General features: G+C 41.9%; 1 pseudogene; it reads left to right on the top strand.

Moving 5' to 3' along the window:
* The first annotated feature begins 1058 nt into the window (after positions 1-1058).
* Positions 1059-13267, top strand: part of LOC142436906 (ninein-like protein) — an 88836-nt pseudogene continuing 76627 nt past the window's right edge.

Raw genomic sequence — 13267 nt, 5'->3', positions numbered from 1 at the left:
GTCCTGTGTAGTTGTGCAAGTGTTTCTTACTGCTGTTTGCAGTCCAATTCATAACTCACCACACCAGCATAGTGCCATGCCTAATACGTTCACACATGAGAATTCGAACGTAACACCTTACTCCTATCTGCTGTGGTATCACTATTCTACCAGCAGTCAGATTTAACCAGCTTCCTGCTCTGCATAACCCCAAGGTCAATGTCCGCAGAAAACAAGTGAGGTGGCGCATGACCCTATGAAGCAAGACTTCTGTGTAGGGAGACAAAAGACACATGTGCACCGAAATATGCATCTGGTTTTGTTGCCCCGTCCCTACCTCATGAAAGTCTCTTTGCCTTCTCTTCAACTGGCTCTGCTCTGAAGCCATGGCCTGTTCGATCAGACTTCCATGCCACCCCAGTCCCCATTTCTTTTTCCTAGCTTCCACTTTCAATTTTCATGAGAATTCAGCATCAATTTCTTCTCTGGCTGAGAGGTCCCAGCTACTCTTTGTAGATATCGAGAAGAAAGGATTTCAAAAGGAAGCAGAGAGCTGTTAAAAGCCTCTTTCTGTCCCAGACTCACCAGACATGCTCTGAATTTCAGAGGTACCTGCCTGCCTGTATCCTGGCCCCACATCCACAGATCCCACGCACCACTCTCTCTTCCTCTGTTGGTGGCTAAGATGTACTCCGAGGACATTTAGGTTTGGAAGATGATCTTCAGCTTCCAGAGCCCTAGATTGTTAGACTACTGGAGAACCTACTGTTTGCATAAAAAGTTAGGGCTTCAGGTTTAGAGGGTTTGGGGGTGTTTTTTTTCCCCTCAGCCTTTTATTGCATAAACAAAAGCAAAAATAGACTCTGAAAACTTCAAGCAGTGCATAAAGTTGAGCCACTATTACTAGCCTTCAGACCCAATTCACACCTAACAGAGAAGCAGCTTCTTGTGTTCTTTTTAATGCTTTCTGATGGGTAAAAATGTTCATCCATGATAACGTAGACACATTCAAATCTCAGAGAGCTCATTTAAAGGGCTCCTCACCAAATTTCCCTCTTCCTTTCTCTCTCTCTCACAAGCTGTCCTACCGAAGCATGTGAGTGGTCCTAAGTGGTATGGTCGTCGGACCCAGCCTGAGTTGTGCTCACTGGAGACTGAAGTCAGGCATGCAGCAGATAAGCAAGGACAGAGCAGCCTGAGCAGCCAGCTCCACCGAGCAACATCTCTGCAAAGTGTGGAGGTGGGTCAGAATTTCCTTCTCCAACTTGAGTGCCTAATATCAGGTAAAAATCTTAGTTCACATGGTTGTGAGAGAATGTAAGTAGAGAGAGTCTCATTCCCTGGAATTTTAAGTAGACAGGTGCTAGGGTTACCATTGGGGAATAAGATCTCATTTTAAATAAGATCTGGGTCTAGTTGTCTCCATGTGACCCTGGACAAAGAGTGCTCTCCTTCAGACATTGCAACAGCAGAAATGTTTTCATTTGTTTCTCACTCCTTTCTGACGCTAGTACTGTAGTGCTTCGAAACTGTAAGACAGGAAATACTTACGACTCCCCTGCCGCTTTGGGGGCTAGCTTCAGCTCCCTTCTCCCAGTTCATTAAGTTACTCACTTCAAGTACCTGGAGTGAATCCCAGACACCTGCTAAGGGCCAGGTCCTCACTGTACTCCATGTCAAGAAGCATATTCATGATGATGCATCACATGTCCTAAGTAAATCACATACTTGTTAGATCTGTATTCAAGGATTCCAGAATGTTACTGGTTCCTCCTTTATGTGCTGTCAGATTGAAAGACGAGACCATATCAAGAACCTATCTTTAGTAAGGTAACTTGGAGTCCTGAATTGATTTTAATCTTAAACATTTGTAAGGCAGGGGGAAACAAATAAGCACACGTTTAAATCCTAAATTTTCTTTCATGGATGCATGTGCTATGTTGGGCTACACCATAAACCCAGGACATTTGCTTTCTGTTCTCTTTACATTTGGATCTGAAGTATGGTGTGGGTTGAATTATCATTTCCTGGGCTAATGAGACTCTGTCTTCATCGGGGCTCTTCTGATTTTTGAGGCCTTTTTGGTACTCAAAACTGGGTATGGAAAGGGTATTTTTAGTTTTTCAGTGAGTGGAAGGCATTAGGGAAGTGGGACTGAATTTACTGGTGTTGCTCTGACTTGTCATTTAAATTCAAGGGTGTGAGAGCATTGGAGGGTCGGCCCTAGACCTCTGGTAGACAAGACACCTAAGCACTGTAGACCTCAGTTACCCCAGAGAGACAGTGGACAGGGTGTGAGCTGAAGGCGCTACCTTGTCCCTTTGTCGCATGCTGGAATCCATCGGTAGCACGATGCTTCTTTCTTTCATCGCTTCCGTAGACTCTTCCTGTTGTCTGCTCTCAGCTTTCAGTCCTCAAGATTGCTCCTGCTTAGAATGCTGAGTCTTGGTCCAACCCAAACCCAAACCCACTACCATTTAACCTACTTGGGTTCTTAGCAACCCCATCGTCCTTAGTAGAACAGCTTCAAAGGGTCTCCAAGGCTGGTGCGTTCAAACCAACTGACTTCCAGTTAGTAGCCTTGTGCTCAAGCACTATGTCACCAGGACTCCACCGATTCCATATGTGGGTATTCACTTGGTCACTACATACACCATAAGATTTTGGCAGAATCAGATGCTTCTGGGTGTCCTCGTCTTTTCTCTTGGTGTAAGGTAACCAAGACAGTTGACTGCATGTGCCCACTTAAAGTGCTGATGACTTAGGGGGTAGGAACACCAAGTATGATTTCACAAAGTACGACATGCTCCCTATTGCCACTTCTGGCATTCTCATTTTCAATAAGGAATTTATGATCCACGTGCTGCTGGTGTACAGATAGCATGTCCACTTCAGTTACACAAAAGAGCTTTCCAGTGCTACATGTTTGTTTGGTGTTCTGCAACTGCTTTTGATATTCTCCAAGGGATTTATGTATCCTTTCCATTTTTCCACAGAGTTTCAAGTCAGATGAAGAACCTGATGGTGCCAAAGAGCCTCAGAATGAGTTATTTGAGGCACAAGGTAAAACCATGACCTCATGCTTGGTACTTTGAAAGATCCAGGACCTGGATTGTCAGAAGTGTTGCTGTGACAAGAATAGTTTCCTGGAGAGTGCAGTGTGGGTAATCTCCCTGGACAGCCTGTTCTCCGGATATACTTATATAGAGAGCGTTTCATCAAGAAAATAGCTCACACAGATGTAGAAGAAGGCAAATTCCAAGTTGAGCAAGTTCTAGGCCCATGATGCTGATGTTAGGGTGCAGGGTTATCATGACTGTCATAGCTTTGGGAGTTGATGGGCCCAAAAGGAGCTGAAAGACAAAGGTCTATGACTACAGAGGAAAATGAATTCAAGGTTGGCAGATCAAGCCTGTGGCTAAAGAGACGAATAAGTCCAAGCTTGGTAAGTCAGGTGACAAGCTACTGATAACTCCCAAGGACAGCAAGCAATACAGGAGACCACTGACTCAAGTCTTAACCTGTGTACAACTGAATCTGGGCTAACCCCATTTACATATTTATTATTTTAAAATAGTTTTATTGGAAGATACAAGGAGTTACCAAAAATGGATTTTTTTTCAAAGTTATGTATTTAAATTTTTTTACAAAACAACCATGTCACCGTCAAAGTACTCTCCATTACACTTCATACATTTGTCACACCTGTGATTCCATTCTTGGAAACATTTTTCAAACTCATCTGTTTGGAAGGCTGACAGTACCTCTCCAATTTTTTTCTTCATCTCTGCTTTTGTCTTCAAATCTCTGTTCTTTCATTTCCCTCTTCATTCAAAGAAACAAAAAGAAGTCACACAAAGTGAGGTCAGGTGAATAAGGTGTGTGGGGCAAAAGAGGCATGCTGGTTTTTACCAAAAACTGGCACACTGAGATGGCTGTGTGAGCAGGGGCATTGTCGTGGTGGCAGAACCAGTCCCCTGTCTGCCACAAATCAGACCATTTTCATCACACACTATTATGCAATCTTTTCGGATCCTCTAAATAGAAAGCTTGATTAACAGTCTTGCCTGGTGGAGCAAACTCCAAATGCATGATGAGTTGACGTTTTCGTTCATTCAGGAAGTTGACAAACATCCAGAATGAGGTTTGTCATCAATCAATATTTTACCTTTTTTGAAATGAGAAAAACACTTGAGTTTTTCCCATAGCACTGCCCTTGTAAGCTGTTTTCAACATCACAACAGTTTCTGCAGTGTTTTTCCTTGAGTAGGAAACAAAATTTCACCACTGCACACTGTTTTCTTAAATTGGCCATCTCAAAAAGCAAGGTTTCAAGCAAAACTGCTTTTATGAAAAAATTCACCGTGACCAGAGAAAACCTTCCCAGTGCCACGGGGTGCACTAACTCAGAGCAAGTTGCTCGATGCATACTTAGCAGGAAACATGGGTACTATGAAAGCTCCACTCTGCCCAGCGCAATTCTGGTCTGGGGTTGGTGGGGGGGGGGTACTCCCTCATATTTCACCTATCATACAATTCAATTGTTCTATCCTATTAAGAACGTTTCTGCAGTTATCACCACAATGAATTTCAGCGCATTTTCTCATGAACTCGTTGTTACTTCCTAATTTGCCACCAATCACTCCTACCATGCTCTACACAATTATCAAGCCGGTTACTACCTCTGTGAATCTACATAGCCTGGACTTTACATACAGAAAATCATTGAAAAGACAAACTGGAAAACAATGATTAGAACACAGAGAAAAACTTCATAGGAAAAAAAGCAAAATATTAAAAACTGAAACAACTTTAAAATGAGTCAAAAGGGAGATCAAATAGCAAGATATTAAAATGTAACCTAAGTACAATGGACTTAATCAACTTTGCAGTGTTCTGTCTCTAACAAGGCTCTTAATATCCCAGGACTTTGGTCCAAGAAGATTCCCCAGAGGCTTAATCCATCCAAGCGACCCTGCAATTGGATTTTTGGCTTTCACTGTCTTCCATAGCCTTCTGTAAACCACATGTCCAGAATTCAAGCTCTGATACTATTTTCTCCTGAGATTTGGATGTTATTTACAATCCTTGGATTATAAAGGCAGGTGTGTTTCCTCATGTGGGCTTAGTTGATGCTTCACTCACATAGCTACCTGTTTGAAGACGAGCTTTTAAAACCTCAGCCACTATTCTGTCTGATAGTCGGGCACCAACTGGTTTTTTTATCACATGCTGTTACAGCCCTCATATTAGCAGTGACCTCTTCATGAGGGCAAGCATTGAGCGGGGCCAGGCTAGGATGCATTGGGCTACAATTAAGTGCGAACCCCAAATCCATTCATATATCTATAGTTTATATGTCTCTGGTTAACTTCAGAGATTATTATGATTTTATGATAGAGAACTTTATAAATCATCCCCCTAGGGCATAAGGTAATGTCTTTTATTTAGCCAATTATATAGCATTTTAAAATGCTGAAGAAAAATTATTTAAGTATAGATAGGCTTCAGACTGTAAAATATGAATTAATGACATGTACATAACAAGACACTATTTATAAACAAGCAGTGGGATCAGTGATAAGACAAAATTTGCAGTAATTCACAGAAGCAGAATCATCCCTATCAGATGAATACATTTCATAAGAAAAAAGAAGGGCATTAAGTAGTAAATATATGGTAATCCCGGGCCACATTGAATGGGCATCATTAATAGAGCACCCTGAGAGCAAGAGAGCTGAACCACAGTCCAAAGACCACCAATTCCATAACCTTGGGATAGCAGTCATCTGCTTCTTCTCACACTAAGTCATATAAATATTAAGTCCAAGAAAGTCTGTCTGTTCCTTAAAACGGCTACAGGTGAGTGTGAACAGTTCGAGCAGTAGGACAGATGTGTGCCTTGAAAACACAGTTCAAGGTCCCAGTAGTCTACAGCGCATAGCCTGGTTCACCAAGGTCTGGATGGAAACTAGATGAATAGAAACCAAGTAGGAACATAATACCGGGCATTTTCTCCCATTGGATTCTTTACGAGTATTGTTCATTGTTTTTCTCCAGCCAGTTTAACCATTGATAGAAATGTAGTCGCCTTCTTCAAGACATACATTCCCCTGACCCCACCTCCCATCTTTTTTCTGTAACTGCCCTCAGGATTCTATCCTTTTTTTTCAAATTGGAGAATTTGGCTCTGATATTTCATGGTGGTTTTCTTTTAGCTTCTATCTCATTTTGGTTTTCTTAACTTTTTGAATAATTATGTACTCCTGTGTTGTTGGTCAAATTTTCTTTTATAGTTTGTCAAAACTATTTTCTTTGTATGTATTTTTGTTACTTCTTTTTCAGGGTTTTTAATGAGACATAGATTATTTCTCTTGATTCTTTTGTTGTTTTTTGGTGGTGGTTTTTCTTGTCAGTTATAGTCAGAGTGATCGTCTTTGAGCTCACTGATTTGATTTTCCTTTTCAGAAGGAAAATCTATTCCTCAAGTCATTTACTGTGTTGCCTAATTCTGTTATCTCATTGTTTATATTCTTAGATTCCCTTTGATTTAAGATTTCTTCTATTGTTTTCCTGAGTATTCCCTACATGTCTAAATCATTCTTCGGAATCCTGTTTCTTATAGTTCCAGGGCCTCTTTTTCAGAATTCTCTATTGGATCTGGGCAATTTCCATTTGTTTACATTTGTTTTTCTTGATGTTTTGGGTTTTCTGTGGTTGATTGCTGTTTCCTCAGAATCCTAGTAGTAGTGCCAGTGATATGAACACTTAGTTGGCTTTGTCTAGTGATGTGGGAGAGGTCTAATAGAAGGTGGAAAATATGGTGAAATGAAGGAAAGGGGAGAGAGATGAGTAAGTGGTGAAAGTGTGGGGGAAGATACAATATTGTTTTTAGCTTACCATTTTCCTAGACAGTTTAAATGGCGTCTTCTTGGCATTTGGTTTTTCCTACCATTTTATCCTTATTCCCCACCTCAGGGACCCAATGTGGATGTTCTGCTAGCTGCTGAGTATTCCAGTTATGTAAATCTGACTTACACAAAATGGATTCTGGAACTGGTTCATTTGCTACAGGGTGGGTTTGGAGAGCCACCAGCCCACCTGAAGATGAACTTGAAGTAAGAGACTCCGTTACAATATTGACCTCCATGTCCCCCCACACCAAATGGTGGGTCACAGTGATGTTTTAGGCCTTCTAGAATTGGTCTCAGTTAGAGCCAGTGTCCAATAATCCCTAAAAAAATCTAATTATTTCTTTTCCCACAGTGAACACTCACTCTTGTAAAATGCTGATGATCCATTTGAGGAAGGCTGACAAAAAAATAACAGAAAATTTTGTCATTATAGTGGGGGTCCTTCCACAGGGAAACATAGCCCCTGCTCTTTTTAATGGGTTATGGGTCTGTAAACTATCTCACCTCAGGGAATGATTGAACAATTATGACTCTTCTAATCATTTGAGTTTCACTGCTGTTCACTTGACCCAGATTTTTTTTTCTGCTTAGACAAATCAAGTAAATATTCATTAGGTTTCCTATGTTTTTCACTCCCAAGGACTTCCTGCCTGAGTAGACAATACCATGAGTCCATGACAGTCAAGCTGTTCTGATTCCCACTTTGACTCAGCTGTCCATTACAGTAGCCACATCCACCTGTCTCTGTCACTTAAGTGCTGCCATTTGGCCCCTACTTCCCTGCAACCCAATCAGCCCAAGTGTAGTTAGATGTCACTATTCCAATAAGTCCATTTCCACAGTGAAATGTGACTTACATAAAATAGCAATCTTCAGAGATGCTGGGACTACATTTGCAATTGGGCTCCCTCCTCTTGCAGTAAAGGTGTGAGTTCTACTCCATGTGCGTCTGTAGACCCATCCTGATTAATCCATTATAGCATGCCCAACTCCTTAATCTTGTGGATACCTTCTGCTACAATATACTTTGACTGGACTTGTCATTGAGCATGATTTATTTATGCCATCATACAACCCACGAATCAGCTTCACTGAATCAACCAAAAAGTGTCTTAGATTGAAACATTAAATTTATATTCTGCACTTAGTGGGCCCATATCAGTAAACTAAGACTGATCCAACTTTATGTTCTACACACCATTATTAGCCATTCTTATATCTATATTCTCTATGTTTCTGGAAATTCTTTTGGAGTATAGTGTACCTCTGCCTGGGTCACCATGTATATGTCATCTTTTAGAGCTTGCTGGAACATAAGTCTAGTCTTAGGTCTAGAAGCAATAATGGGTGGTGAATTCATTAACTGGAAACATTTATCAGTATCTTTTAAAGCATCTCCTCAAGCAAGGCTCCAGTAAATGCCCAGGATTCATATCAGCATGCACTATTGAGTTAATCTTTTCATGTGGTGGGAAGGGATAATAGTTTTTTTTACTGATCATGAATTAAGATGGAGCAATCTCTTCAGATGGAAACAATCTGCTCTTAGCTAAAGTAACATTATGGAAATTGGGGGCTCAATCCACCCGTCTTCTTAATTATCTGCCTGTATCTCCCCATCCCAAGGCGTAAGAGTCCGTTTTGTTCCCAATCAATATTCTCAATTTAACAGCATTTGAGGTTGAGAATTGAGTTGGCACTATAATTCATCATTCTTAGGATATTACTCTTGAGTTTATTTTTTCAGTAATATCACCTCTGTTACCACAAAAAGAAAACCTTTTTTTTAAAGAATAAATGTAAACTTTGAAGTCTTTTATGCATTTTTTGATCTTTGACTCTGAAGTCCTGAGTTCATGTCTTTCCTTCTACCAATTTATCTTTTGTAAGTAGGATAAATAATCAGCTTCTCCATACTGCTTACCCCGAAACAATTGCAGAAGAATATCAAACATGCTATCACTTAGAGCATCAATTTCCACCAATTCCTGATGTGCGGGTGGTGATACACTGCGTGCATCGAGTAGTGACTGTCAGACAGGGTAGAACTGCCCTCTGTGGATTTCTGAGACTAGTTATGGGAGTAGAAAGCTTCATCTTTCTCTTCCTGGTGGTTTTGAACTGCTGACACTGAGGTGAGCCCAATGCGTAACCACTACAGCACACCGCACACCACGATTTCACAGTGCCCTTTATACGCATGGGGGCAGTTATTAGTACCTTCAAACCTGATCAGACTTGGGAACCAATTGAGAAAATTGATCTGTACAACTTTGTTTCTCTAGAATCACTCTTGGAACCAAATGTTTTACACCGGGTTCTCCAGAGAAGCAAAAATTGTGGTGTGTGTGTGTGTGTGTGTGTGTGTGTGTGTGTGTGTGTGCTGCTATACTGAACCCAGATCTGGATTCTCTCCTCTGGAACACCAGTTTCCTGTGAGCTCTTTTCCTATAGTTACACCAGAGTAGGGTTTTTGTGCTTGGTGAAGTATAGGGTAAACAGAAAAGATGACTCGCATTGAGATTAATTGACACAGTGGCTGTAAAATGAGTTTTAGGATGGTGCAGGACCAGGCAGTGTTTCCTTATGTTGTACAAAGTGTCACTATGAGTCAAAACTGACTTGATGACATTTAGCAATGTAATCTATATGTGTTTTTTATTTATTTTCTTTTTTAATGTCAGTGATTGTTTATTTATTTACTTATTTGTTTTAAAAGATCATTTTATTAGGGGCTCATACAACTCCAATCACAATCCATACATACATCAATTTTGTAAAGCACATTTGTACATTCAATGCCCTCATCATTCTCAAAACATTTGCTCTCCACCCAAGCCCCTGGCATCAGGTCCTCATTTTTAACCCTCTCTCCCCCCTCCCCCCTCCCTCATGAACCTTTGATAATTTATAAGTTATTATTTTCTCATATCTTGCTCTGTCCCACATCTCCCTACCCCCACTTTTCTGTTGTATGTCCCCCAGGGAGGAGGTCACATGTAGATCCTTGAAATCAGTTCCCCCTTTCTAACCCACTCTCTCTCTATGCTCCCAGCAGCGCCACTCACACCACTGGTCCTGAGGGGATCATCTGCCCTGGATTCCCTGTGTTTCCAGTTCCCATCTGTACCAGTGTACCTCCTCTGGTCTAGTCAGGCTTGCAAGGTAGGATTCAGATCTTGACAGTGGGGTGGGGGGAGGAAGCATTTAGGAACTAGAGGAAAGTTGTATTTTTTCACGTTGCTACATCGCACCCTGACTGTTTCGTCTCCTCCCCAAGACCCTTCTGTAAGGGTATGTCCAGTGACCTACAAATGGGCTTTGGGTCTCCACTCCGCACTCCCCTGCTCATTCACTATGGTAAGATTTTTGTTCTGATAATGCCTTAAACCTGATCCCTTGAAACTTTGTAATCGCACAGGCTGGTGTGCTTCTTCCATGTGGGCTTTATTGCTTCTGAACCAGATGGCCGCTTGTTTACCTTCAAACCTTTTAGACCCCAGATGCTATATTTTTTGATAGCCAGGCACCATCAGCTTTCTTCACCACATTTGGTTGTTCACCCTTTTTGTCTTCAACGGTTGTGTCGGGAAGGTGAGCATCATAAAATGCCAATTTAAAAGAAGAAAGTATTCTTACATTGAGGGAGTACTTGAGTGGAGTCCCAATGTCCTTCTACTACCTTAATACTAAACCTATAAATACATGCACATAGATCTATTTCCCTAGTCTCATGTACAAATATATTTGCATATGTACATGTCTTTATCTAGACCTCTATGAAAACCCTTTGCCTCCCAGCTCTTTCCTCTATTTCCTTTGACTTCCCTCCTGTCCCACTCTCATGCTCAGTCCCCACCAGTGTTTCGGCAATTCCTCTTAGTCACATTACCCTTGATCATGCCCAACCAGGCCTCCTACACCCTCCTCACCAGCAATTTGGATCCCTTGTTGTTCCCTTGTCCCTGGGTTTGTTAACACCACTTCCTTACCTCCCCCTCTCCCATGTCCCACGGAACTATTGGTCCCGTTGTTTTCTCCTATTGTTCATCCAGCCTATCTTATTTAGACAGACCTGTGGAGATAATAACATGCACAAAAACAAGACAGAGCAAAACCAAGCAACAATATACAACAAAATAACAACATACTAATGAGAAAAAACAAAACACAACAAGAAAGAAAACTTGTAATTAGTTCAAGGATTGTTTGTTGGTCTTTAAAAGTGTTTTCCAGTCCAGTCTGTTGGGGCATCATGCCCTGGCCCCAAAGTCTACCTTCAGCATTCACTGGGGACCTCGCCGCTCTATTCCCTTGCTGTTCTGTTACACCCCTTAATTATTTTGCCTCGATGTGGTGGGATCCGATTGGGTGCAATACCCACACTGTGTCTCTGGTGTTGTCCTCTGTAGAGATATGGGTCAGTGAGGGACGTCATGTCTCATAGTGGGGCTGGCCATGTGATCCTCTCTGTCGACTGACTGCTCTAATTGGGAATATCAACCTCATGGCCTGGTGGTCCATGATGTGCTCTACTCTCTCCTCCTCCCCCTTCATATGCTCCCATATGCTCTGATCAGATATGTCCCTTTTCCAGAGCTGTAGATTCAGTGCTGTCCGTTGAAATAAATTCTTCTGAGGGGAGGGGCAGGTGTCCATTTGGTTGGTGTTGGGGCCAGCCCCCCAGACCTCTCCACTGATTCACTACTCCGCACCGGCATGTTGCATTCACATCTTGGAGCACCGGGTTGAAATCTGGTCCCTCTTTCCCTATGGAGACAAAAATAGTACCCTCCCATTGGGTGGGTTAGTGTCCTGTGCCCCCGCTACCCTTTTCTTTATTATTATTTTTTTTCTTACCCCACCTCCGTTTTAGTTGTGTACCATGTGTACCCCTGTGTTTGGTCTGGTCCCTGCCATATTATGTGGTCCTTGCCCCAGGAATGTTTGTATACCGTAGCTTTTTCCCTATGCCTCTTTTGCCTTTTTTTTTAAAGATTACCTCAGCAGCCTTTGAAGTCTTTCCATATTTAAGTCAGTGCTATCTGAGGTCTGTTTTCTTTTTGCCCTCTGGGTGAGGTTGTTCTATGTGGTGGGCTCTTATTTATGCTTGGTGGGTGTTGTTCTTCTGCCCATACTGGGTTTGCAAGGATCTTTTGTAGGCTGGATTTCTTCTAACGTATTCTTTGAGTTTTTCCTTGTCTGGGAAGACTCTTACTTCTCCATCTATATTGATAGATAATTTGACTGGGTAAGGTATTCTTGAGTTTGCATTGTTTTCCGTCAATTTTGGGAATATGTTATTCCACTCTCTCCTCTTCTTCATAGATTCTGCTGATAGGTCTGAGCATATTCTTATTTGGGAACCTTTGTATGTGATTGCTTGCTTGTTTTTCCCTAGCCGCACTCATGATTTTCTCCTTTTCCTCTAAATTGCATAATTTAATTCTTTTGTGCCTTGGTGACTTCTTCTTGTGATGCAGTCTTGCTGGGGTTCTTTCAGCCTCCTAAATGGTTGCCTGGTTCTCATTCACTAAGCTGGGGAAGCTTTCCTCCAAGAATTCTCTCACTATTGTTGCATATGACTTCTTTGTTGTCTTCCTCCGGTAAGCCAATAGTTCTCATGTTGTTCCGCTTCATAACATCAGACATCACTCTTAAGTTTTCTTCAACTTCTCTGATGATCTTATTAGATTTTTGTTTGCATTTGTTAAAGTCTGCCTGGCTGCCCTCCAAGTCACTGATGCAGTTCTCTGATTCCTCCAGTCGATTCTTGAGTTACGTGAGTCTGCTACTGGTTTTTGTTATCTCCTCCCTAAGTTCCTGTATTTCTCTTTTATTTATGGCTTTTACCTCTTCTATCATTTCATCCTTTTTCTGTATTGTTGCCCCATATCCTCTATGAATCCAAGTAGCATTCTGAAAATTCCTTTCTGTGACTGTTCAGGCCATCTTCAGGCATTGCCTTTTGTTTTTCCCGTTGTTTCGTTGAGGTCGTTTGGGCTGATGGCTGTTTGCCTTGTGTTGGTTTAGATGAGCCAGGTGCCATTTTCCTGTGAGTTGTATAGCACTGGCTCTCTCTGGGAGACTTGCAGGAGAACTTCTTCGAACTGCCTATAGCTTATTTCACTATGGAATTAACCTACCACTTTATCCTCCTATAGCTTCCCTCTCAGGGAAGTGACCCAGAAGGCTGGTGGGTTGCCTGCTTTGGTGTTGCTGAGGTTGGGCAGAGGTTCCTACAACAGCTTGAAAGGTTGAGGAGTGTTGGCTGAGCTACCTTAGGACTCCAGGCACACATGTAGGAATTCCCCTGTTAGATGTTTTAGCAGAGTATCCCCTGGTGGAGGTTGGCAGGCCCTTTCCCAGCCTCC

This window comes from Tenrec ecaudatus, unplaced genomic scaffold (assembly GCF_050624435.1).
Source record: "Tenrec ecaudatus isolate mTenEca1 unplaced genomic scaffold, mTenEca1.hap1 Scaffold_785, whole genome shotgun sequence".
Lineage (NCBI taxonomy): Eukaryota > Metazoa > Chordata > Mammalia > Afrosoricida > Tenrecidae > Tenrec > Tenrec ecaudatus.
Note: the sequence above shows the minus strand (reverse complement) of the source record. Positions and strands in the feature narration are given on the sequence as shown.